General features: G+C 40.1%; 5 non-coding genes across 5 annotated transcripts; all 5 read left to right on the top strand.

The window, feature by feature from the left end:
* The first annotated feature begins 17,858 nt into the window (after positions 1-17,858).
* On the top strand, positions 17,859-17,932 carry TRNAS-ACU (transfer RNA serine (anticodon ACU)). The gene has a single exon. It is a non-coding gene; the product is annotated as a tRNA-Ser (tRNA).
* A 2,264-nt stretch (positions 17,933-20,196) lies between these two features.
* On the top strand, positions 20,197-20,270 carry TRNAN-AUU (transfer RNA asparagine (anticodon AUU)). Its single transcript has one exon. It is a non-coding gene; the product is annotated as a tRNA-Asn (tRNA).
* A 1,095-nt stretch (positions 20,271-21,365) lies between these two features.
* On the top strand, positions 21,366-21,439 carry TRNAN-AUU (transfer RNA asparagine (anticodon AUU)). The gene has a single exon. It is a non-coding gene; the product is annotated as a tRNA-Asn (tRNA).
* Positions 21,440-22,534: 1,095 nt separating this feature from the next.
* Positions 22,535-22,608, top strand: TRNAN-AUU (transfer RNA asparagine (anticodon AUU)). The gene has a single exon. It is a non-coding gene; the product is annotated as a tRNA-Asn (tRNA).
* A 1,095-nt stretch (positions 22,609-23,703) lies between these two features.
* Positions 23,704-23,777, top strand: TRNAN-AUU (transfer RNA asparagine (anticodon AUU)). The gene has a single exon. It is a non-coding gene; the product is annotated as a tRNA-Asn (tRNA).
* Positions 23,778-24,174: the final 397 nt, after the last annotated feature.

Below are 24,174 nucleotides of genomic sequence, written 5' to 3'. Positions count from 1 at the left end.
ATTTTGCAAACCTGCTCTTGTCCCCTCCAGCTGCTCTATGTAGATTTGACGTCTGGCAAGGTGCATAACCCACTGACAAGCAGGCACACTCCTGCATGAGTTTTCTCTCTCACTAGCTGGATGATACACAATCATTTGCATGTGCTCCACCTCCGACACACCACCCACCCAACCACCCAGTCACCAGAGCCACCCACAAACCAACTGGCTCCGTGATTTAATTTGCACAGTGTAGTCATCCAGGCAGCATGTCCTTCTCAATGGAAGGATCTCTGGTTCCATGGAATCTTCCACATTGGAATGCTGCGGAACAAAAAGGATTTAAATATTCAGCTTGCTAGTATTCAATGTATCTGCGGCTTGGCTCTAGCACATGGGTCTTCATCCTGTGGCCCTCCAGCTGCTGTGAAACTACTCATCCCAGCATGCCCTGCCACAGTTTTGCTATTAAGGTATGCTAAAACTGAGGCAGGGCATGCTGGGATGTGTAGTTCCACAGCAGCTGGAGGGTCGCAGGTTGAAGACCCATGTTCTAGCATGCCTGTTCTATGATGCATGTACCGTGATGTCACAATCAGCTTGGAATGGGGTGTCTAGCAGGCATTTGCTGACAGACACTTGAGGGAGACACACATCAGGAGATGCAGCATATCGGAGGTCTTCGATGCCTTTCCAGCAAATGCACACCACCTGCTGCTGGTCTGGACACAAAACAATGCCCACAATCGAAGTCCCAAAATGCCCAACTACAGGATTCATGTAAGTAGTGAATTTAGGAATGAATTTAGAAGTAGGAAATTAAGTTAGTTCACAAGTACATTCAAATTCAGATCTAAAGTCTAGGTAGGCCTCACGTCCTGGCAGCCCCCAGCATTTAAAAATGCCTTGATTAGAGGTAGAGAATTAAATGTAGATAAGAAGTAGACACAAAATAAGACTCCACAGAGCAGTTATCAGGTGTCTTTATCAATTGTTGCATTTAAAAAATCAAGCAATTAGGGAACACAATGTTGCAACAATGTAACCCTATTTGCAAAATAGTACTAAATAAGTTTGTCGATGTAAGACATTTGCAAAGGCGCATCCAAAACACGCTGGAAAATGCAACTGAATCTGTTTTTGGAGGCTAGAATAGGAAATGAGCATCGGTCCTACAAGTACTGAAAGCTCTTCTCCCATCTCCCTTTTCTGAAAAGCCATTTAATATATGGTTCCCAGATAGGGGACATATCAGATATTGCCTTTCAAAAGCAGCAAATATCATACCACTTCTATTGCCATCAAAGATAAACATTGATTGTTTTCAGATATTGGATTGAAAAAGCAGTCTTTATTGACATAAAGAAGCAAAAAAACATACATAAACATTACACACATAAGTACCGTGTTGCAGCACAGCCAAAACACAATACAAATGCTGTCGGTATAGTACAGTTCAAGAACTACAGCACAGGCCAGCCTACACTATAAATCATGAACTGCACTATACATTTAAACAATACAATAATACAACAGTTAATAAGGCTATGGGTGTGGAGTGTAAGAGGGTGAGGGAATCACAAGCCCGAAGCTTTATTGAAAGACAGACACATATAAAGGGAGGATTAATAAATACAAAGATATCCTTTACTATAGAATGTAGTCCAATCCGGTCTTTCAACTCTTCCACAACTGAAAAACGGAGAGTGTTCCCAAGCCTTCCATCCTGGAATATCTTCAGTCTCTCGCCAATGAAGAAAACAATCCCTCCAGCAGACCCTTCAACCACGATACAAGATCACAGCCAAAAGGGCGAGAAGCAACTACACTTGCGTTTAACCAAAATGGCTAAAACTTAGTGAAGGAAAGTGCAGTGCACCAAAACATAAGCTGACACAATCATGGAGAATGCGCCAGCATATATGCTCTTCTATCTATATTTTGCAAACCTGCTCTTGTCCCCTCCAGCTGCTCCATGTAGATTTGACGCCTGGCAAGGTGCATAACCCACTGACAAGCAGGCACACTCCTGCATGAGTTTTCACTCTCACTAGCTGGATGATACACATTCATTTGCATGTGCTCCACCTCCGACACACCGCCCACCCAACCACCCAGTCACCAGAGCCACCAACAAGCCAACTGGCTCCGTGATTTAATTTGCACAGTGCAGTCATCCAGGCAGCATGTCCTTCTCAATGGAATAATCTCTGGTTCCATGGAATCTTCCGCATTGGAATGCTGCGGAACAAAAAGGATTTAAACATTCAGCTTGCTAGCATTCAATGTACCTGCGGCTTGGCTCTAGCACATGGGTCTTCATCCTGTGGCCCTCCAGCTGCTGTGAAACTACACATCCCAGCATGCCCTGCCACAGTTTTGCTATTAAGGTATGCTAAAACTGAGGCAGGGCATGCTGGTATATGTAGTTCCACAGCAGCTGGAGGGTCGCAGGTTGAAGACCCATATTCTAGCATGCCTGTTCTATGATGCATGTTCCGTGATGTCACAATCAGCTTGGAATGGGGTGTCTAGCAGGCATTTGCTGACAGACACTTGAGGGAGACACACATCAGGAGATGCAGCATATCGGAGGTCTTCGATGCCTTTCCAGCAAATGCACACCACCAGCTGCTGGTCTGGACACAAAACAATGCCCACAATTGAAGGCTCAAAATGCCCAACTACAGGATTAATGTAAGTAGTGAATTTAGGAATGAATTTAGAAGTAGGAAATTAAGTTAGTTCACAAGTACATTCAAATTCAGATCTAAAGTCTAGGTAGGCCTCACGTCCTGGCAGCCCCCAGCATTTAAAAATGCCTTGATTAGAGGTAGGGAATTAAATGTAGATAAGAAGTAGACACAAAATAAGACTCCACAGAGCAATTATCAGGTGTCTTTATCAATTGTTGCATTTAAAAAAATCAAGCAATTAGGGAACACAATGTTGCGACAATGTAACCCTATTTGCAAAATAGTACTAAATAAGTTTGTCGATGTAAGACATTTGCAAAGGCGCAAACAAAACACGCTGGAAAATGCAACTGAATCTGTTTTTGGAGGGTAGAATAGATGCAGGATCAAGTAGCTCAATGGGTAGGGTATTTGATTAGAATTCAACAGGTTATAGGTTTGAATCCTGGGTATGATAGTTTGAGGTGTTATTTAATAAAGTATGTTATATATTAGTCACACATGGCTTACTTGTACAAATGGCATGTCACCAGTTAGTGCTGACTGCTGATATGCCATTTGCACAAACACGCCATGTGTGACTGTATATGCATTTAAGGAGGGCACCCCGGCAATACCACAAACCATTGAGTGTCAAGTATACTAGATATATCTTCATATCTCATGTGCTTTCTCTGAGACCAATCTTGTTATGCCCCTTCCCCACAAGGCATGCGCCTTTTGTCCATATTGCAAAAATGGGGAGGGGGGGGCATATAATTATCTGTCACAGGGCACCAAAAAGTCTAGTTATGGCTCTGGTATGCATTATGTAATCTGGCAGACCATATCTCCAACACTGGCTGGTTGGAATAGAAATCCGGTTATCTATGTGAGCAAATGACCATCAACGATTTACTCTCAAACACTAGAAAATGGACAAAAATGGTCCCCTAAACAAATTGGTTAAATTTTGGGTTTAACTAATTTGTGTAATGACCATTTTTGACCACTTTTCTAGTGTTTGGGAGCAAATGGTTAATTGACATTTGCTCCTATACATTACCAGATTTTCATTCCATCCATCCAGACTGGATAGATAGCCTGACAGATAATTGTGTAGTGTACGCCCAGGATAACTGTCAGTTGTGCTTTCTTTTATGACGGCACATAAATGGGTGGGCAGATCCAGAGCAAGCACTGCCCACTCATGCATAGTTGTCAACTGATGTGAAGTTCCAGGGGGCAATCTCAGTTATAAAGAAAAGTATCTGGAAATTGTCCCTAGTTTAAAAATAAAATAAAAAAAATTGATCAACTCCATTTATTTAGTATGATATCCCAGGTGATAGGATGCCGGCAGTCAGAACAACATACTTTATTAAATAACACATCTCAAACTACCATACCCAGGATTCAAACCTATAACCTGTTGAATTCTAATCAAACACCCTACCTATTGAGCTATTTGATCCTGCATAAAAATTGTGAACATTATATGAAGCTATTGGTACTTTGAAAAAAAAAGTATCAGCATTACAACGCAGCAGATCCATGCAGTTTGCAGCCACACACTACATGTATCTGCTCAGCCACAATGCTGATTATTTCTTCACAAAGTACAAGGTGAGCTCCAAACAGAATTCTCTAGCTTAGAATTATGCCAAACCTAGAAGTCGGGCCCCCCACCCTGGGATCCCCCAGAGGGAGGCCTGCACCGTCATGCGGCAGGCTTGTCCATTTTGGAAGCAGGCTGATGGGCAGCCCAGGCTTGCTTCAGTCTGGGCTTGGCAGGTCTGGAAGCATGAGCTTGCTTTGGGTATGCCTGACCTTGGGTACGCTTTACCTTGAGGATGAAAGGGCCAAGGGAAAGTACGTTTAGCCTTCTGCGTGGTAGGAGTCATACTAGGTAGGCAAGCTGTTTTAGCAGTAGCCAGATCAGCTACAATCTTATTGAGGTCTTCTCCAAAGAGAGTGTCTCCCTTGAAAGGAAGCACCTCCAGGGTTTTCTTGGAATCCATATCCACCGACCAGGATCTCAACCAGCTGTATAAAGTATTACCTTGGAACTGGCTCTCCACTCCCCATTATCTGGTTATCATGGCTTCCTCTGCCAGTGTCCAGACTCGCTTGCTGAAGCTCGGCCACTTCTTCCTAGCAGCAGGCTCCTGGATCACTGGGCAGCAGAGGTGCTTTGGAGCCGGAAGGGGGCGGAGCAATCAGGCAGGCAGTTGCAGTGCTGCCCAGCTATCTGTGGTGTGAGAAGAAGCAGGGGCACCCCACCGCTGGCAGTGCTGCAGCTAGCGGTGGTGGCAGCGGCGAGGCTGCTGGGCTGGGTCTTGAAAAAGGTGGAAAGAAGGGTGTTACGGCATGGAATGTACAAACTGCGAGACCCTGCTGGTAGCGCCTTTGTCTATTTAGTAGGAAGGGCACGTAACAGCCGGAGGGCAATGGAGGAAGCCCCTTTAGGGCTGGAGCCCGGCGGCAACTGACTCCGTTGTCTCTGGCAGTTCCGCCCCTGGACTAGAGGAATGGTCAAGAACATGGCAACATTTAATGCCAAAAAATGCAAAATCATACACGTCTCAAAAATGCAAAGGCTAACTATAATATTAAGGGCATTATAATGGCAAGAGGAAAGCTATCTAAGTATTACTATTTCAGGTGAGCAATGTAACAAAGCAATAGGAAAGGCAAGTCAGATGCTTGTTTGCATAGGTAAAGAACCAGTAGCAGAAAAAAGTAATACAGGTTGAGTATCCCATATCCAAATATTCCGAAATACGGAATATTCCGAAATACGGACTTTTTTGAGTGAGACTGAGATAGTGAAACCTTTATTTTTTGATGGCTCAGTGTACACAAACTTTGTTTAATACTCAAAGTTATTAAAAATATTGTATTAAATGAACTTCAGACTGTGTGTATAAGGTGTATATGACACATAAATGAATTCTGTGAATGTACACACACTTTGTTTAATGCACAAAGTTATAAAAAATATTGGCTAAAATGACCTTCAGGCTGTGTGTATATGGTATATATGAAACATAAATGCATTCTGTGCTTAGATTTAGGTCCCATCACCATAATATCTCGTTATGGTATGCAATTATTCCAAAATACAGAAAAATCCGATATCCAAAATTCCTCTGGTCCCAAGCATTTTGGATAAGGGATACTCAACCTGTAATGCCACTGTATAGGTCCTTGGTACAGCCACATTTAGAATCCTGTGTTCAGTTCCAGAAGCCATATCTCAAGCGCCTTGAGTCCTGTTGGAGAAAGAGCACTATATAAATAAATAGTATCAAAATTTGTTTCACGGCACCCCTAGGCCAAAGTTTTTTTTATTGAGAAATTCAGAAAAAAATATAAAATTAAGTAAATTGTGTTTATAGCATGTCATCCTCAGGTTCAGTTATGTTGTGAGGGAATGGTTTTGCCAATTTAATAAAGTATAAATAATTTTAATTGGTCCTGGACCACCAAACTATGCTACCAGTGCAAGAACCCCAGTTTGGAAACTACTGCCATAAAATAAACCTTTTTTGTTTTTTTTAAACTACATGTAATACACCTTAGATCTCAGTTCCTAAAAGGTTTTAAACCCTTGCATACAGTAAACTACACATATTTAAAAATCCTACACCGGGCACAAGTGCTCACGGGCCAATTTCATGGCAGTCTCGGATAGGAGGGCATTGTGGATTCACCAAGGGAATGCTGATGCTGACTCCAAGAAGCCTCTTCAAGATCGCAGGAGCAGAGTCCTCTGCTTCTGCCAAATCCACTGCATGACGCTGGGGCTCTCTTGCAGGAGCCCACACCAGTGGGGGGCACCAGGGGCGGAACTACTGGCAGGGCAGGCAGTGCATTGCACTGGGGCCCCGCCGCACTCAAGGGCCCACAGCCGCCGGCATTACAATGAGTCACAATGACTCATTGTATCATGCCGCAGCCGCACACCAGCGCTCCCGTCGGGTCTGCGTCCTGCGACTCCCGCCGCCCGCCCGTCGTAACGAACAGATCAGGCCAGGGCACTACGGGCAGCAGCCGCAGCACCAGACACGCTCCCGCCTCTGTAACACACGAAGAGGGAGGAGGGTCGCTTGGAGATGAGAGGAGCAGCGGCACGGAGGGGGGGGGAGGAGGAGGAGGGATGTGAAGGAAGGAGCCGCAGCAGCGCTTTGTTACTGGTGGAGGCGCTGCTGCTGCTGCCCCTCTGCTTCACTATAGGCTGTCTTCCGAGAACAGCCTATAGTGAAGCAGAGGGGCAGCAGCAGCAGCGCCTCCACCAATAACACAGCGCTGCTGCGGCTCCCTCCTCTACCTCCCTCCTCCTCCTTCTCTACTGCCCGGGAATCGTCAAGCTGCACGAGGAGCCTGAGCCAGCGGAGAGGGTAAGTATAATTCTTCTTTCTTTCTTTCTTTCTTTCTTTCTTTCTTTCTTTCTTTCTTTCTTTCTTTCTTTCTTTCTTTCTTCTCTTTCTTTCTTGGGACTGCCTGCCGCTATGTGTAAAAAGGGGGAATCTGCCTGCCGCTATGTGTAAAAAGGGGGAATCTGCCTGCCGCTATGTGTAAAAAGGGGGAATCTGCCTGCCGCTATGTGTAAAAAGGGGGAATCTGCCTGCAGCTGTGTGTAAAAGGGGGGAATCTGCCTGCAGCTATGTGTTAAAAGGGGGAATCTGCCTGCAGCTATGTGTAAAAAGGGGGACTGCCTGCCGCAATGTGTAAAAAGGGGGAATCTGCCTGCCGCTATGTGTAAAAAGGGGGAATCTGCCTGCAGCTATGTGTAAAAAGGGGGACTGCCTGCCGCAATGTGTAAAAAGGGGGAATCTGCCTGCCGCAATGTGTAAAAAGGGGGAAGCTGCTTGCCGCAATGTGTAAAAAGGGGGAATCTGCTTGCCGCAATGTGTAACAAGGGGGAATCTGCCTGCCGTAATGTGTAACAAGGGGGATGCTGTCTGCCGTAATGTGTAACAAGGGCACGCTGTCTGCCAAAATGTGTAACAAGGGCAAGCTGTCTGCTGTAATGTGTAACAAGGGCAAGCTGTCTGCTGTAATGTGTAACAAGGGCAAGCTGTCTGCTGTAATGTGTAAAAAGTGTACGATGTCTGCCATTATGTGTAACAAGGGCAGGCTGACTGCTGTTATGTGAAAAAAGTGTACGCTGTCTGCCGCTATGTTTAACAAGGGCAGGCTGTCTGCCGTTATGTGTAAAAAGTGTACGCTGTCTGCCGCTATGTTTAACAAGGGCAGGCTGTCTGCCGTTATGTGAAAAAAATGTACGCTGTCTGCCGCTATGTGTAACAAGGGCACGCTGTCTGCCGTTGTGTAAAAAAGGGGGATGCTGTCTGCCGTAATGTGTAAAAAGGGGACGCTGTCTGCTGTAATGTGTAAAAAGAGGACGCTGTCTGCTGTAATGTGTAAAAAGAGGAATCTGTCCGCCGTAAGGTGTAAAAGGGTCTCTACCTGGTGTAGTGGTGCTACTGTGGGGCGTAATTTGAATAATGGAGACTACTGTGCACCGTTTTATGAATTGGTATTATTTTGTGGCCACACCCCTTAACCACGAAGCCACGCCACTATGTTTTTTTGCACGCGCCTACGGCGCGCACTGCCCCTGTTTTGCATGCAGGGGTGGGGCTCCAATGCCGTTTCTTGCACACACTGCTAAAATGTCTAGTTACGGCACTGTTGCTAGGTATCCACTTCCCTGAGCAGGCCCCCCTCACCAGATCCTCTCCAGGGGTGAGGGGGTGGACTTGGATGGGATGGGATGGGGGGGGGGGGCCCAAGCCATTTTGTCGCACATGGGCCCACTGCTCGCTAGTTCCGCCACTGGGGGGGAACGTCTAAAACTCTTCAGTCAGTTCTGGATTCATTCGGACCTCGACTCGTGGGTTTTACAAATAGTGTCCCAAGGGTACAAACTGGGGTTTCAAGAAGTTCCCCCTCACCGATTGTTCAAATCAGCCTTAGTCAGCAGGGAGAAGGTTTTTATTCAAGCCTCTTCGTGGTCCCGAAGCCGGACGGCTCAGTCAGACCAATCTTAAATCTGAAATCCCTTAATTTCTACCTAAAGAAATTAAATTTCAAGATGGAATCTCTCAGGGTAGTGATCTCCAGTCCGGGGGATAAAGGAGATTTCATGGTTTTGGTAGACATAAAGGATGCCTACTTACATGTTCCCATTTAGCCACTGCATCAAGCTACCTGAGGTTTGCAATTCATGATTGTCATTACCAATTTCAGACGTTGCCGTTTGGTCTGTCCACGGCTCCGAGGATTTTCACCAGGGTGATGGCGGAAATGATGGTTCTCCTTCGCAAGCAAGGAGTCACAATTATCCCGTACTTGTATGATCTCCTGATAAAGGCGAGATCCAGGTACCAGTTGGTGCAAAACATCTACTCTCCATGACAGTTCTTTAACAACATGGTTGGCTCCTAAACTTGCCAAAATCGCAGTTGGTCCTAATGACGCGGTTGTTGTTTTTGGGAGTGATACTGGACACAGAAGAGGTTTTCTTCTAGTGGAATGGCTCTGGAGATCCAGAGTCTGGTCAAACAAATTCTGAAACCAGCAAGAGTGTTAATCCATCAATGCATTCGGTTGCTGGGGAAGATGGTTGCGGCCTACGAGGCCATTCAGTTTGGCAGGCTCCATGCCAGAGTGTTCCAGTGGGACCTGTTGGACAAGTGGTCCGGATCCCACCTACACATGCACCGGAGGATAATCCTGTCTTCCAAGACCAGAATCTCACTCCATTGGTGGCTGCACAGTTCTCACCACCTAGAGGGGCGATGGTTTGGGATCCAGGACGGGATCCTAGGGACCACGGATGCAACCCTCCGAGGCTGGGGAGCAGTCACACAGGGGGAAAACATCCAAGGAAGATGGTCAAGTCAGGAAAGTTGTCTCCACATAAATGTTCTGGAGTTAAGGGCCATTTAATAACTGCAGACACAGTACGCACTGGGACGGGTGCCCAGCATCCTCTACGGACTAAGAGAAAAGGATTTACCAGTAGGTATTAAAATCCTATTTTCTCTAAAGTCCTAGAGGATGCTGGGGACTCCGTAAGGACCATGGGGATAGACGGGCTCCGCAGGAGACATGGGCACTTTAAGAAAGACTTTAGTTCTGGGTGTGCACTGGCTCCTCCCTCTATGCCCCTCCTCCAGATCTCAGTTTGATACTGTGCCCAGTGGAGACTGGGTGCTTTTCAGGAGCTCTCCTGAGCTTTCTGACAGAAAGTATTTTGTTAGGTTTTTAATTTTCAGGGAGCACTGCTGGCAACAGACTCCCTCATCGAGGGACTGAGGGGAGAGAAGCAGCCCTACTCTCTGAGTTGCAAGGTCCTGCTTCTTAGGCTACTGGACACCATTAGCTCCAGAGGGATTGGTACGCAGGATCTCACCCTCGCCGTCCGTCCCAGAGCCGCGCCTCCGTCCCCCTCGCAGAGCCGGAAGATAGAAGCCGGGTGAGTATGAGAAGAAAAGAAGACTTCAGAGGCGGCAGAAAAACTTCATGATCTTCACTGAGGTAAAACACAGCACTGCAGCTGTGTGCCTTTGCTCCCATACACCTCACATACTCCGGTCACTGTAAGGGTGCAGGGCGCAGGGGGGGCGCCCTGGGCAGCAATATAAACCTCTTTCGCAAAAATATAACATATATACAGCTGGGCACTGTATATATGTATGAGCCCCCACCAATTTTACAGTTTAAGCGGGACAGAAGCCCGCCTCCGAGGGGGCGGGGCTTCTCCTTCAGCACTCACCAGCGCCATTTTTTCTCCACAGCACCGCTGAGAGGAAGCTCCCCGGACTCTACCCTGCTTATACCACGTTAGACAAGAGGGTTGAAAAGAGGGGGGGGGGCACATAATTCGCAAATTACATACAGCAGCACTACTGGGCAAACATTAAGTTACTGTTTTATTCCTGGGTTATATAGCGCTGGGGTGTGTGCTGGCATACTCCCTCTCTGTCTCTCCAAAGGGCCTTGTGGGAAAACTGTCTTCAGAAAAAGCATTCCCTGTGTGTGTGGTGTGTCGGTACACGTGTGTCGACATGTCTGAGGAAGAAGGCTATATTAGAGAGGAGCGGGAGCAAATGAATGTGGTGTCTCCGCCGACAGCTGATTGGATGGATATGTGGAATGTTTTAAATGCTAGTGTAAACTCATTGCACAAAAGATTAGACAAGGCAGAAGCTTTGGGACAGTCAGGGTCTCAACCCATGCCTGATCCTATGTTGCAGGGACTGTCAGGGTCTCATAAGCGCCCACTATACCAGTTTGTTGACACAGATACCGACACGGATTCTGACTCCAGTGTCGATTACGATGATGCAAAGTTACAGCCAAAATTGGCAAAATCCATTCGATTTATGATTATGGCAATAAAAGATGTTTTGCACATCACAGAGTAACCCCCTGTCGCTGACAAGAGGGTACATATGTACAAGGGAAAGAAGCCTGAGGTAACCTTTCCCCCCTCACACGAGCTGAACGAGTTATGTGAAAAAGCTTGGAAATCTCCAGATAAAAGACTGCAGATTTCCAAAAGGATTCTTATGGCGTATCCTTTCCCACCAACGGATAGGTTACGATGGGAATCCTCCCGTGGATAACACGCTTATCCAAGAAGGTAGCCCTCCCGTCCCAGGATACGGCTACCCTCAAAGAGTGTGCTGACCGCAAACAGGAGATTACCCTAATGTGAAAACAAGGTGATATCTAATTAGCACACAGGTAAGGAATTAAGAAAATCTTTATTTAAGGGTGAAGATGTTTCTCACAAAATCGTTGCCCCAATGCATCATTGAAATTCAAGCTGGAAAGATGATTTTAATATATCACTTGTACATTTTGTATTGCTCTTCTGGTGACAATGTAGTTTGTTTTTGTCAATTACCATTTTAATAATAGGGTAAAGAAAATTAAGTGGATTTTTTAAAGAAAACAATACTGTCAATATACTATTAAAACAAATTAAAATGGTAAAAGTTATTGTACTTTGAGTAAAAATAAAAGAGCTAAAATATCAATCCCAGTTTTGGATTACTTTAATTAACAAAAAAAAATGCATATAGCAGAGGATAGTTTCAATCTGCCTACCGCTGGGTTATGGGCCCAGCATGCTTCCATTGCTGTACTCTGCTGCACATGTAAGTGCAAGAGATCCTGAAGCACTCACTCATCATGGGAAAGTACCAATGTGTTTCTTCGTTGGTTGATGGAAGAAACATCTTACAAAAACTCTCCAGATTATTGACTTTTTAAAGTTTTTCTAGGAAACGTTTTAGATGAATGCTTATTAGCCTTTGTCAGTATGGACTTTTGCAAAGTGTCTCTGGGGCGCAATCAGTTAGTGTGCACGGCTATTAACCAAAAGGTTGGAGGTTCAATCCCACCCAGGGACGTAATTGACCTTGTTATCAGATTTTGGTGATCTTTAAGTAGACAAGTCAAAATTTCAAACCCCCTGTTCTGGTGTAGGGTACCTGGCCTTCTCTGATGTAATCAGAGTTAGATTTGATTCAGTGATTTTATAAAAACAGCTAGGAAGCACAATTTAGCAAGTGGGTTGCAGAGAAAAAGAAATATGCTGGCAAAAAAAATCCAATTGAGTGATTAAACAGCTCTTAATTTTCTGGCTTTATTTTTATGCTAACAAATTTGTTCTCTGAAAAGTGTCCACAAAGCCAAGTCTCTGATTAACACCTTTGTAAGGATGGTTTTTAACCTATTACTAAATTAAACTTGCTTCATTGGAAAGGCAACAAGATGCATCCTCATTTCAATGTCTACTGAAATAATACAGGTTGACACCAGGAAACATTAACGCCACTGCATCCTTGCTGCTTTCTCATGTGGAAGTCTGTTTAATGTGAAAACAAGGTGATATCTAATTAGCACACAGGTAAGGAATTAAGAAAATCTTTATTTAAGGGTGAAAATGTTTCTCACAAAATCGTTGCCCCAATGCATCATTGAAATTCAAGCTGGAAAGATGATTTTAATATATCACTTGTACATTTTGTATTGCTCTTCTGGTGACAATGTAGTTTGTTTTTGTCAATTACCATTTTAATAATAGGGTAAAGAAAATTAAGTGGATTTTTAAAAGAAAACAATACTTTCAATATACTATTAAAACAAATTAAAATGGTAAAAGTTATTGTACTTTAATGAAAAATAAAAGAGTAAAAATATCAATCCCAGTTTTGGATTACTTTAATTAACAAAAAAAATGCATATAGCAGAGGATATTTTTAATCTGCCTACCTCTGGGTAATGGGCCCAGCATGCTTCCATTGCAGTACTCTGCTGCACATGTAAGTGCAAGAGATCCTGAAACACTCACTCATCATGGGAAAGTACCAATGTGTTTCTTCGTTGGTTGATTTAAGAAAATTCTTACAAAAACTCTCCAGATTATTGACTTTTTAAAGTTTTTCTAGGAAACGTTCTAGATGAATGCTTATTAGCCTTTGTCAGTATGTACTTTTGTAAAGTGTCTCTGTGGCGCAATCAGTTAGTGTGTACGGCTATAAACCAAAAGGTTGGTGGTTCAATCCCACCCAGGGACGTAATTGACATTGTTATCAGATTTTGGTAATCTTTAAGTAGACAAGTCAAAATTTCAAACCCCCTCCAATGGTGTAGGGTACCTGGCCTTCTCTGATGTAATCAGAGTTAGATTTGATTCAGTGATTTTATAAAAACAGCTAGGAAGCACAATTTAGCAGTGGGTTGCAGAGAAAAAGAAATATGCTGGCAAAAAAATCCAATTGAGTGATTAAACAGCTCTTAATTTTCTGGCTTTATTTTTATGCTAACAAATTTGTTCTCTGAAAAGTGTCCACAAAGCCAAGTCTCTGATTAACACCTTTGTAGGGATGGTTTTTCACCTATTACTAAATTAAATTTGCTTCATTGGAAAGGCAGCAAGATGCATCCTCATTTCAATGTCTACTGAAAAAATACGGGTTGACACCAGGAAACATTAACGCCACTGCATCCTTGCTGCTTTCTCATGTGGAAGTCTGTTTAATGTGAAAACAAGGTGATATCTAATTAGCACACAGGTAAGGAATTAAGAAAATCTTTATTTAAGGGTGAAGATGTTTCTCACAAAATCGTTGCCCCAATGCATCATTGAAATTCAAGCTGGAAAGATGATTTTAATATATCACTTGTACATTTTGTATTGCTCTTCTGGTGACAATGTAGTTTGTTTTTGTCAATTACCCTTTTAATAATAGGGTAAAGAAAATTAAGTGGATTTTTTAAAGAAAACTATACTGTCAATATACTATTAAAACAAATTAAAATGGTAAAAGTTATTGTACTTTAAGTAAAAATAAAAGAGCAAAAATATCAATCCCAGTTTTGATTACTTAAGTTAACAAAAAAAAATGCATATAGCAAAGGATAGTTTCAATCTGCCTACCTCTGGGTTATGGGCCCAGCATGCTTCCATTGCAGTACTCTGCTGCACATGTAAGTGCAAGAGATCCTGAAGCACTCACTCATCATGGGAAAGTACCAATGTGTTTCTTCGTTGGTTGATGGAAGAAACATCTTACAAAAACTCTCCAGATTATTGACTTTTTAAAAGTTTTTCTAGGAAACGTTTTAGATGAATGCTTATTAGCCTTTGTCAGTATGTAATTTTGCAAAGTGTCTCTGTGGCGCAATCAGTTAGTGTGCACGGCTATTAACCAAAAGGTTGGTGGTTCAATCCCACCCAGGGATGTAATTGACCTTGTTATCAGATTTTGGTGATCTTTAAGTAGACAAGTCAAAATTTCAAATCCCCTCTTATGGTGTAGGGTACCTGGCCTTCTCTGATGTAATCAGAGTTAGATTTGATTCAGTGATTTTATAAAAACAGCTAGGAAACACAATTTAGCAGTGGGTTGCAGAGAAAAAGAAATATGCTGGCAAAAAAATCCAATTGAGTGATTAAACAGCTCTTCTTTTTCTGGCTTTATTTTTATGCTAACAAATTTGTTCTCTGAAAAGTGTCCACAAAGCCAAGTCTCTGATGAACACCTTTGAAAGGATGGTTTTTCACCTATTACTAAATTAAACTTGCTTCATTGGAAAGGCAGCAAGATGCATCCTCATTTCAATGTCTACTGAAATAATACAGGTTGACACCAGGAAACATTAACGCCACTGCATCCTTGCTGCTTTCTCATGTGAAAGTCTGTTTGATGTGAAAACAAGGTGATATCTAATTAGCACACAGGTAAGGAATTAAGAAAATCTTTATTTAAGGGTGAAGATGTTTCTCACAAAATCGTTGCCCCAATGCATCATTGAAATTCAAGCTGGAAAGATGATTTTAATATATCACTTGTACATTTTGTATTGCTCTTCTGGTGACAATGTATTTTGTTTTTGTCAATTACCATTTTAATAATAGGGTAAAGAAAATTAAGTGGATTTTTGAAAGAAAACAATACTGTCAATATACTATTAAAACAAATTAAAATGGTAAAAGTTATTGTACTTTAAGTAAACATAAAATAGCTAACATATCAATCCCAGTTTTGGATTACTTTAATTAACAAAAAAAATGCATATAGCAGAGGATAGTTTCAATCTGCCTACCTCTGGGTAATGGGCCCAGCATGCTTCCATTGCAGTACTCTGCTGCACATGTAAGTGCAAGAGATCCTGAAGCACTTACTCATCATGTGAAAGTACCAATGTGTTTCTTCGTTGGTTGATTTAAGAAAATTCTTACAAAAACTCTCCAGATTATTGACTTTTTAAAGTTTTTCTAGGAAACGTTCTAGATGAATGCTTATTAGCCTTTGTCAGTATGTACTTTTTGCAAAGTGTCTCTGTGGCGCAATCCGTTAGTGTGTCTGGCTACTAACCAAAAGGTTGGTGGTTTAATCCCACCCAGGGATGTAATTGACCTCGTTATCAGATTTTGGTGATCTTTAAGTAGACAAGTCAAAATTTCAAACCCCCTGTTATGGTGTAGGGTACCTGGCCTTCTCTGATGTAATCAGAGTTAGATTTGATTCATTGATTTTATAAAAACAGCTAGGAAGCACAATTTAGCAGTGGGTTGCAGAGAAAAAGAAATATGCTGGCAAAAAAATCCAATTGAGTGATTAAACAGCTCTTCATTTTCTGGCTTTATTTTTATGCTAACAAATTTGTTCTCTGAAAAGTGTCCACAAAGCCAAGTCTCTGATTAACACCTTTGTAGGGATGGTTTTTCACCTATTACTAAATTAAACTTGCTTCATTGGAAAGGCAGCAAGATGCATCCTCATTTCAATGTCTACTGAAATAATACAGGTTGACACCATGAAACATTAACGCCACTGCATCCTTGCTGCTTTCTCATGTAGAAGTCTGTTTAATGTGAAAACAAGGTGATATCTAATTAGCACACAGGTAAGGAATTAGGAAAATCTTTATTTAAGGGTGAAGATGTTTCTCACAAAATCGTTGCCCCAATGCATCATTGAAATTCAAGCTGGAAAGATGATTTTAATATATCACTTGTACATGTTGTATTGCTCTTCTGGTTACAATGTAGTTTGTTTTTGTCAATTACCCTTTTAATAATAAGGTAAAGAAAATTAAGTGGATTTTTTAAAGAAAACTATACTGTCAATATACTATTAAAACAAATTAAAATGGTAAAAGTTATTGTACTTTAAGTAAAAATAAAAGAGCCAAAATATCAATCCCAGTTTTGGATTACTTTAATTAACAAAAAAAATGCATATAGCAGAGGATAGTTTCAATCTGCCTACCGCTGGGTTATGGGCCCAGCATGCTTCCATTGCTGTACTCTGCTGCACATGTAAGTGCAAGAGATCCTGAAGCACTCACTCATCATGGGAAAGTACCAATGTGTTTCTTCGTTGGTTGATGGAAGAAACATCTTACAAAAACTCTCCAGATTATTGACTTTTTAAAGTTTTTCTAGGAAACGTTTTAGATGAATGCTTATTAGCCTTTGTCAGTATAGACTTTCGCAAAGTGTCTCTGTGGCGCAATCAGTTAGTGTGCACGGCTATTAACCAAAAGGTTGGTGGTTCAATCCCACCCAGGGACGTAATTGACCTTGTTATCAGATTTTGGTGATCTTTAAGTAGACAAGTCAAAATTTCAAAACCCCTGTTCTGGTGTAGGGTACCTGGCCTTCTCTGATGTAATCAGAGTTAGATTTGATTCAGTGATTTTATAAAAACAGCTAGGAAGCACAATTTAGCAGTGGGTTGCAGAGAAAAAGAAATATGCTGGCAAAAAAATCCAATTGAGTGATTAAACAGCTCTTAATTATCTGGCTTTATTTTTATGCTAACAAATTTGTTCTCTGAAAAGTGTCCACAAAGCAAAGTCTCTGATTAACACCTTTGTAAGGATGGTTTTAAACCTATTACTAAATTAAACTTGCTTCATTGGAAAGGCAGCAAGATGCATCCTCATTTCAATGTCTACTGAAATAATACAGGTTGACACCAGGAAACATTAACGCCACTGCATCCTTGCTGCTTTCTCATGTGGAAGTCTGTTTAATGTGAAAACAAGGTGATATCTAATTAGCACACAGGTAAGGAATTAAGAAAATCTTTATTTAAGGGTGAAGATGTTTCTCACAAAATCGTTGCCCCAATGCATCATTGAAATTCAAGCTGGAAAGATGATTTTAATATATCACTTGTACATTTTGTATTGCTCTTCTGGTGACAATGTAGTTTGTTTTTGTCAATTACCCTTTTAATAATAGGGTAAAGAAAATTAAGTGGATTTTTTAAAGAAAACTATACTGTCAATATACTATTCAAACAAATTAAAATGGTAAAAGTTATTGTACTTCAAGTAAAAATAAAAGAGCAAAAATATCAATCCCAGTTTTGATTACTTAAATTAACAAAAAAAATGCATATAGCAAAGGATAGTTTCAATCTGCCTACCTCTGGGTTATGGGCCCAGCATGCTTCCATTGCAGTACTCTGCTGCACATGTAAGTGCAAGAGATCCTGAAGCACTCACTCATCATGGGAAAGTACCAATGTGTTTCTTCGTTGGTTGATGGAAGAAACATTTTACAAAAACTCTCCAGATTATTGACTTTTTAAAGTTTTTCTAGGAAACGTTCTAAATGTATGCTTATTAGCCTTTGTCAGTATGTACTTTTTGCGCAGTGTCTCTGTGGCGCAATCGGTTAGTGTGTCCGGCTACTAACCAAAAGGTTGGTGGTTCAATCCCACCCAGGGACGTAATTGACCTTGTTATCAGATTTTGGTGATCTTTAAGTAGACAAGTCAAAATTTCAAACCCCCTGTTATGGTGTAGGGTACCTGGCCTTTTCTGATGTAATCAGAGTTAGATTTGATTCAGTGATTTAATAAAAACAGCTAGGAAGCACAATTTAGCAGTGGGTTGCAGAGAAAAAGAAATATGCTGGCAAAAAAAATCCAATTGAGTGATTAAACAGCTCTTCATTTTCTGCCTTTATTTTTATGCTAACAAATTTGTTCTCTGAAAAGTGTCCACAAAGCCAAGTCTCTGATTAACACCTTTGTAGGGATGGTTGTTCACCTATTACTAAATTAAACTTGCTTCATTGGAAAGGCAGCAAGATGCATCCTCATTTCAATGTCTACTGAAATAATACAGGTTGACACAAGGAAACATTAACGCCACTGCATCCTTGCTGCTTTCTCATGTAGAAGTCTGTTTAATGTGAAAACAAGGTGATATCTAATTAGCACACAGGTAAGGAATTAAGAAAATCTTTATTTAAGGGTGAAAATGTTTCTCACAAAATCGTTGCCCCAATGCATCATTGAAATTCAAGCTGGAAAGATGATTTTAATATATCACTTGTACATTTTGTATTGCTCTTCTGGTGACAATGTAGTTTGTTTTTGTCAATTACCATTGTATTAATAGGGTAAAGAAAATTAAGTGGATTTTTAAAAGAAAACAATACTTTCAATATACTATTAAAACAAATTAAAATGGTAAAAGTTATTGTACTTTAATGAAAAATAAAAGAGCAAAAATATCAATCCCAGTTTTGGATTACTTTAATTAACAAAAAAAATGCATATAGCAGAGGATAGTTTTAATCTGCCTACCTCTGGGTTATGGGCCCAGCATGCTTCCATTGCAGTACTCTGCTGCACATGTAAGTGCAAGAGATCCTGAAGCACTCACTCATCATGGGAAAGTACCAATGTGTTTCTTCGTTGGTGGATGGAAGAAACATTTTACAAAAACTCTCCAGATTATTGACTTTTTAAAGTTTTTCTAGGAAACGTTTTAGTTGAATGCTTATTAGCCTTTGTCAGTATGTACTTTTGCAAAGTGTCTCTGTGGTGCAATCAGTTAGTGTGTACGGCTATAAACCAAAAGGTTGGTGGTTCAATCCCACCCAGGGACATAATTGACCTTGTTATCAGATTTTGGTGATCTTTAAGTAGACAAGTCAAAATTTCAAATCCCCTTTTATGGTGTAGGGTACCTGGCCTTCTCTGATGTAATCAGAGTTAGATTTGATTCAGTGATTTTATAAAAACAGCTAGGAAGCACAATTTAGCAGTGGGTTGCAGAGAAAAAGAAATATGCTGGCAAAAAAATCCAATTGAGTGATTAAACAGCTCTTCATTTTCTGGCTTTATTTTTATGCTAACAAATTTGTTCTCTGAAAAGTGTCCACAAAGCCAAGTCTCTGATGAACAGCTTTGTAAGGATGGTTTTTCACCTATTACTAAATTAAACTTGCTTCATTCGAAAGGCAGCAAGATGCATCCTCATTTCAATGTCTACTGAAATAATACAGGTTGACACCAGGAAACATTAATGCCAATGCATCCTTGCTGCTTTCTCATGTGGAAGTCTGTTTAATGTGAAAACAAGGTGATATCTAATTAGCACACAGGTAAGGAATTAAGAAAATCTTTATTTAAGGGTGAAGATGTTTCTCACAAAATCGTTGCCCCAATGCATCATTGAAATTCAAGCTGGAAAGATGATTTTAATATATCACTTGTACATTTTGTATTGCTCTTCTGGTGACAATGTAGTTTGTTTTTGTCAATTACCATTTTAATAATAGGGTAAAGAAAATTAAGTGGATTTTTGATAGAAAACAATACTGTCAATATACTATTAAAACAAATTAAAATGGTAAAAGTTATTGTACTTTAAGTAAACATAAAATAGCTAACATATCAATCCCAGTTTTGGATTACTTTAATTAACAAAAAAAATGCATATAGCAGAGGATAGTTTCAATCTGCCTACCTCTGGGTAATGGGCCCAGCATGCTTCCATTGCAGTACTCTGCTGCACATGTAAGTGCAAGAGATCCTGAAACACTCACTCATCATGGGAAAGTACCAATGTGTTTCTTCGTTGGTTGATTTAAGAAAATTCTTACAAAAACTCTCCAGATTATTGACTTTTTAAAGTTTTTCTAGGAAACGTTCTAGATGAATGCTTATTAGCCTTTGTCAGTATGTACTTTTTGCAAAGTGTCTCTGTGGCGCAATTGGTTAGTGTGTCTGGCTATTAACCAAAAGGTTGGTGGTTCAATCCCACCCAGGGACATAATTGACCTTGTGATCAGGTTTTGGTGATATTTAAGTAGACAAGTCAAAATTTCAAACCCCCTCTTATGGTGTAGGGTACCTGGCCTTCTCTGATGTAATCAGAGTTAGATTTGATTCAGTGATTTTATAAAAAACAGCTAGGAAGCACAATTAAGCAATGGGTTGCAGAGAAAAAAAATATGCTGGCAGAAAAATCCAATTGAGTGATTAAACAGCTCTTCATTTTCTGCCTTTATTTTTATGCTAACAAATTTGTACTCTAAAAAGTGTCCACAAAGCCAAGTCTCTGATTAACACCTTTGTAGGGATGGTTTTTCACCTATAACTAAATTAAACTTGCTTCATTGGAAAGGCAGCAAGATGCATCCTCATTTCAATGTCTACTGAAATAATACAGGTTGACACCAGGAAACATTAACGCCACTGCATCCTTGCTGCTTTCTCATGTAGAAGTCTGTTTAATGTGAAAACAAGGTGATATCTAATTAGCACACAGGTAAGGAATTAAGAAAATCTTTATTTAAGGGTGAAGATGTTTCTCACAAAATCGTTGCCCTAATGCATCATTGAAATTCAAGCTGGAAAGATGATTTTAATATATCACTTGTACATTTTGTATTGCTCTTCTGGTGACAATGTAGTTTGTTTTTGTCAATTACCATTTTAATAATAGGGTAAAGAAAATTAAGTGGATTTTTGAAAGAAAACAATACTGTCAATATACTATTAAAACAAATTAAAATGGTAAAAGTTATTGTACTTTAAGTAAACATAAAATAGCTAACATATCAATCCCAGTTTTGGATTACTTTAATTAACAAAAAAAATGCATATAGCAGAGGATAGTTTCAATCTGCCTACCTCTGGGTAATGGGCCCAGCATGCTTCCATTGCAGTACTCTGCTGCACATGTAAGTGCAAGAGATCCTGAAGCACTCACTCATCATGGGAAAGTACCAATGTGTTTCTTCGTTGGTTGATTTAAGAAAATTCTTACAAAAACTCTCCAGATTATTGACTTTTTAAAGTTTTTCTAGGAAACGTTCTAGATGAATGCTTATTAGCCTTTGTCAGTATGTACTTTTTGCAAAGTGTCTCTGTGGCGCAATTGGTTAGTGTGTCTGGCTATTAACCAAAAGGTTGGTGGTTCAATCCCACCCAGGGACATAATTGACCTTGTGATCAGGTTTTGGTGATATTTAAGTAGACAAGTCAAAATTTCAAACCCCCTCTTATGGTGTAGGGTACCTGGCCTTCTCTGATGTAATCAGAGTTAGATTTGATTCAGTGATTTTATAAAAAACAGCTAGGAAGCACAATTAAGCAATGGGTTGCAGAGAAAAAAAATATGCTGGCAGAAAAATCCAATTGAGTGATTAAACAGCTCTTCATTTTCTGCCTTTATTTTTATGCTAACAAATTTGTTCTCTAAAAAGTGTCCACAAAGCCAAGTCTCTGATTAACACCTTTGTAGGGATGGTTTTTCACCTATAACTAAATTAAACTTGCTTCATTGGAAAGGCAGCAAGATGCATCCTCATTTCAATGTCTACTGAAATAATACAGGTTGACACCAGGAAACATTAACGCCACTGCATCCTTGCTGCTTTCTCATGTAGAAGTCTGTTTAATGTGAAAACAAGGTGATATCTAATTAGCACACAGGTAAGGAATTAAGAAAATCTTTATTTAAGGGTGAAGATGTTTCTCACAAAATCGTTGCCCTAATGCATCATTGAAATTCAAGCTGGAAAGATGATTTTAATATATCACTTGTACATTTTGTATTGCTCTTCTGGTGACAATGTAGTTTGTTTTTGTCAATTACCATTTTAATAATAGGGTAAAGAAAATTAAGTGGATTTTTGAAAGAAAACAATACTGTCAATATACTATTAAAACAAATTAAAATGGTAAAAGTTATTGTACTTTAAGTAAACATAAAATAGCTAACATATCAATCCCAGTTTTGGATTACTTTAATTAACAAAAAAAATGCATATAGCAGAGGATAGTTTCAATCTGCCTACCTCTGGGTAATGGGCCCAGCATGCTTCCATTGCAGTACTCTGCTGCACATGTAAGTGCAAGAGATCCTGAAGCACTCACTCATCATGGGAAAGTACCAATGTGTTTCTTCGTTGGTTGATTTAAGAAAATTCTTACAAAAACTCTCCAGATTATTGACTTTTTAAAGTTTTTCTAGGAAACGTTCTAGATGAATGCTTATTAGCCTTTGTCAGTATGTACTTTTTGCAAAGTGTCTCTGTGGCGCAATTGGTTAGTGTGTCTGGCTATTAACCAAAAGGTTGGTGGTTCAATCCCACCCAGGGACATAATTGACCTTGTGATCAGGTTTTGGTGATATTTAAGTAGACAAGTCAAAATTTCAAACCCCCTCTTATGGTGTAGGGTACCTGGCCTTCTCTGATGTAATCAGAGTTAGATTTGATTCAGTGATTTTATAAAAAACAGCTAGGAAGCACAATTAAGCAATGGGTTGCAGAGAAAAAAAATATGCTGGCAGAAAAATCCAATTGAGTGATTAAACAGCTCTTCATTTTCTGCCTTTATTTTTATGCTAACAAATTTGTTCTCTAAAAAGTGTCCACAAAGCCAAGTCTCTGATTAACACCTTTGTAGGGATGGTTTTTCACCTATAACTAAATTAAACTTGCTTCATTGGAAAGGCAGCAAGATGCATCCTCATTTCAATGTCTACTGAAATAATACAGGTTGACACCAGGAAACATTAACGCCACTGCATCCTTGCTGCTTTCTCATGTAGAAGTCTGTTTAATGTGAAAACAAGGTGATATCTAATTAGCACACAGGTAAGGAATTAAGAAAATCTTTATTTAAGGGTGAAGATGTTTCTCACAAAATCGTTGCCCTAATGCATCATTGAAATTCAAGCTGGAAAGATGATTTTAATATATCACTTGTACATTTTGTATTGCTCTTCTGGTGACAATGTAGTTTGTTTTTGTCAATTACCATTTTAATAATACGGTAAAGAAAATTAAGTGGATTTTTGAAAGAAAACAATACTGTCAATATACTATTAAAACAAATTAAAATGGTAAAAGTTATTGTACTTTAAGTAAACATAAAATAGCTAACATATCAATCCCAGTTTTGGATTACTTTAATTAACAAAAAAAATGCATATAGCAGAGGATAGTTTCAATCTGCCTACCTCTGGGTAATGGGCCCAGCATGCTTCCATTGCAGTACTCTGCTGCACATGTAAGTGCAAGAGATCCTGAAGCACTCACTCATCATGGGAAAGTACCAATGTGTTTCTTCGTTGGTTGATTTAAGAAAATTCTTACAAAAACTCTCCAGATTATTGACTTTTTAAAGTTTTTCTAGGAAACGTTCTAGATGAATGCTTATTAGCCTTTGTCAGTATGTACTTTTTGCAAAGTGTCTCTGTGGCGCAATTGGTTAGTGTGTCTGGCTATTAACCAAAAGGTTGGTGGTTCAATCCCACCCAGGGACATAATTGACCTTGTGATCAGGTTTTGGTGATATTTAAGTAGACAAGTCAAAATTTCAAACCCCCTCTTATGGTGTAGGGTACCTGGCCTTCTCTGATGTAATCAGAGTTAGATTTGATTCAGTGATTTTATAAAAAACAGCTAGGAAGCACAATTAAGCAATGGGTTGCAGAGAAAAAAAAATATGCTGGCAGAAAAATCCAATTGAGTGATTAAACAGCTCTTCATTTTCTGCCTTTATTTTTATGCTAACAAATTTGTTCTCTAAAAAGTGTCCACAAAGCCAAGTCTCTGATTAACACCTTTGTAGGGATGGTTTTTCACCTATAACTAAATTAAACTTGCTTCATTGGAAAGGCAGCAAGATGCATCCTCATTTCAATGTCTACTGAAATAATA

The sequence above is a fragment of the Pseudophryne corroboree genome (assembly GCF_028390025.1).
Source record: "Pseudophryne corroboree isolate aPseCor3 chromosome 7 unlocalized genomic scaffold, aPseCor3.hap2 SUPER_7_unloc_8, whole genome shotgun sequence".
NCBI lineage: Eukaryota > Metazoa > Chordata > Amphibia > Anura > Myobatrachidae > Pseudophryne > Pseudophryne corroboree.
The sequence above is the reverse complement of the archived record's forward strand: the minus strand, read 5'-3'. Positions and strand labels throughout refer to the sequence as shown.